The sequence below is a fragment of the Sceloporus occidentalis genome, unplaced genomic scaffold, assembly GCF_023333645.1.
Source record: "Sceloporus occidentalis isolate IW3139 unplaced genomic scaffold, rSceOcc1.0.p SCAF_2, whole genome shotgun sequence".
Taxonomy (NCBI): domain Eukaryota; kingdom Metazoa; phylum Chordata; class Lepidosauria; order Squamata; family Phrynosomatidae; genus Sceloporus; species Sceloporus occidentalis.
Window position 1 is genome coordinate 30363944 of NW_028316982.1, and position 2762 is coordinate 30366705.

General features: G+C 41.8%; 1 long non-coding RNA gene across 1 annotated transcript; it reads left to right on the forward strand.

The window, feature by feature from the left end:
- Positions 1-1515: 1515 nt before the first annotated feature.
- LOC149318099 (uncharacterized) lies at positions 1516-2115 on the forward strand. Its single transcript, XR_016279801.1, has 3 exons — positions 1516-1633; positions 1749-1814; positions 1936-2115. It is a non-coding gene; the product is annotated as an uncharacterized LOC149318099 (long non-coding RNA).
- The last annotated feature ends 647 nt before the right edge of the window (positions 2116-2762 follow it).

A 2762-nucleotide genomic window follows, 5' to 3' on the forward strand; every position in this document is an offset into this window, starting at 1 on the left:
GTAAGAATACTCTAGGAAAACTGCAGGTCGATAATACAACTAAAAATGTAGGACATTAAAATTTCTCCATCTTTTTGCAGTTAGAAAAAGTAAGAAAACAGAGTGGCAATGCTGTTGTCTAATATATTTATCCTCCATATGTACACCCATCTATCCCTTCCTATGTTGGAAAAGTATGGCGACCTCAGGGCTGGTAGTCCATTTTAGTGTTGTTTTCTTTTGGAAACTGATAAGGGAAGTAGCCTAATATTATATTGATATAGTGACTGTCTTTAGCAACTGTTCCTTATGGCTACAACACTGGAGGAATTCCATGGCATACTATGCAACAATGAGCCTTTACTTGTAAAGCTACAAACTTACCCGAGGGATTTTTTTCCTGGGAGCCATGGTTCCCCGCCATAAGCCACAGCTCTTTCATTAGGGGGAAAAAGGGTGGTTGTTTTTCTTTGGGGGGTGATGGCCCAAAACTATTCAGACTGTCCAAAAATGTATCACGCGTCATTTTGAACTTCATGAATACCTCTTCGACGGTGCGGTTGTAGCCATGCATTTTTAATTGCGCTGCTACCTCTCTATGCACAGGAAGAATGGGTATAGAACGGGACCTCATGAGCGTCTTTAATTTTCCGCTCCCCCTAACAAATCTCAGGAGCAGATCAATCTCCTTATTGACCCATTTGGAACCCTTACTACGCGCCATCACTGCTTCCCAATAACTTCGGCCACTCCGAAATGTCCAGCGGGAAGAGGGATTTGCAACGTCATCACTGTGCAGGGATTTTTGGCGCCAAAACATAGACTTGCGCCCTCTAGTGCTTTTACTGCAGTGCCGGGAGTTTGGGAGTGCAGAGAGCCAGCATCAGCAGCTAAGTGCTAACGCAGAAGTTTATTTCACAACCTCTATAATTAAATTGCAGACAGTATTATTTTATACTTTCTGTAATTAGGAAAGCCATGGATAGCCATGCAGTGACAGAAAGCAGTGCCTCCGCACAAGCAAGGGGGAGGGTGTGGAGTGCCAATGAAGTTTTGGCCTTATTGGAAATATGGAAAGAACAAAAATTGCAGACCAAATTAAAAAAGAATTACAGAAATTTGGACATATTTAAGGTTGTATCTGATGAAATGGCAAAGAAAAACCATGTCAGATCTGCCGAGGAATGCAGAAGCAAATCCAAAAAAAATGAGATTTGAGTATAGAAAGGTTGTGAAACATAATCAGAGAAGTGGAAGCAACCCTATTACATGTCCCTTTTATAGGGAACTAGAGGAAATCTTTCATGGGGATGTTAGCATCACCCCTCATAGGTTATCCCGAAGTCTTCCTTTTGAAAGGGAGGGTGAAACCACAAATGTGACTCAAGAAACCGCATCCACCTCCATGGCTAACACAGGCAAAGGAAGCACCCAAGAAACAACTACCAGACAAGACAGTGATGAAGGCAAGTAGCCCATCTGTAATGCCTGAAGATTTCTGCTATGTGCATGACAACATTATTTTGTTAAAATAACAAAGGCTTTACTCTTTTTTTCCCCTTGAATTTTTCAGATTCTGATGACACTTGTCTCGATGACACAGTCATTACTATACCTTTCACAATTTTGGAAAGTGGACCTACGCAAATAGCAGGTAGTCATATATAAATTTATGTCAATTTCTGGATCTCTGTTTTCTTCATAAATATTGTGAACCTGTATATGTGTTCAAAAGAAATAACGTTGGTGTTTAATGCTCCACTTTGAAGGTGCGACTGGAGAACAATTGGGTGACTTGGAAAGACGTGCAGATGATACAAGCGGTAGAAGCGATGGTAGGTAGTATCTGCTTTTCTAAGAAAATTCCTTGTCTAAAACCCTTTACATGATGCTACCATAAGAAATAAATTTCCTTCCCGTGGGCTTAATCTATTTTCACTAATTTTTAAATTTCAGTACGTAACGATCCAGAGGACGAACAACCCAATGTATTGCTGTCTCCTGGAACAAGACTGCGTTCGAACAGGAACAGGAATCGTCGCGCCAGAAGAGGAGAACATATTGCGCGCACTATAATGCAGAGTGCAAGTCGAGAGGCCCAACTTACCCGGAGAACACAGGAACGGTTCATGGAAATTGTACACAACAGCATGAAAGACTGTAGGAGGACAGAAATGGAACTTGTAAATATTATGAAGGAAGATGTAAGGAGAAGTGCACAGGACAGACAGAGAATGTTGCAGTACATGGAGACCATGACTGAACTGTACCGGAGGAAAGTAGATCATGAATGTTCACTTCCAACGGGGCAACATGATACTATCACCCAAGGAACTATGCACACATCATTCAGGGCATCTCCGTGTGATATTACTCCTTCAACACCAGGCCCAGCTATCTTTACAGATTTCCAGAAGCAACCATCCACATCGTATTTTGGTGGGAAACGTCAAGGGAACAATTCCCCTGAACTCTTTGATGAACTTCCTCCTGCTTATGCTCCTGATGGTTGTCCTGTCACTCCTACTAGTGAAATTAGAGATGATGACAACACAGTAGAGAACATCAACAGGGATGTTCAGAATGTTGTTGCAGTCACTGATCCCCCAGAAAATGAAGGCTGTATTGGAACCGTGCAATGTGTGAACAATGCAGGAACATCTTCCTTGCAATGCGCAGTTGCAGCTGTACCAAAACAAAATAAACCATGCAGTTCTCGTACTGGGAGGATAATCAAGAAAAAAAAAATTTCCCCATAAGGGAAACATATAGGGAAAAGGTTC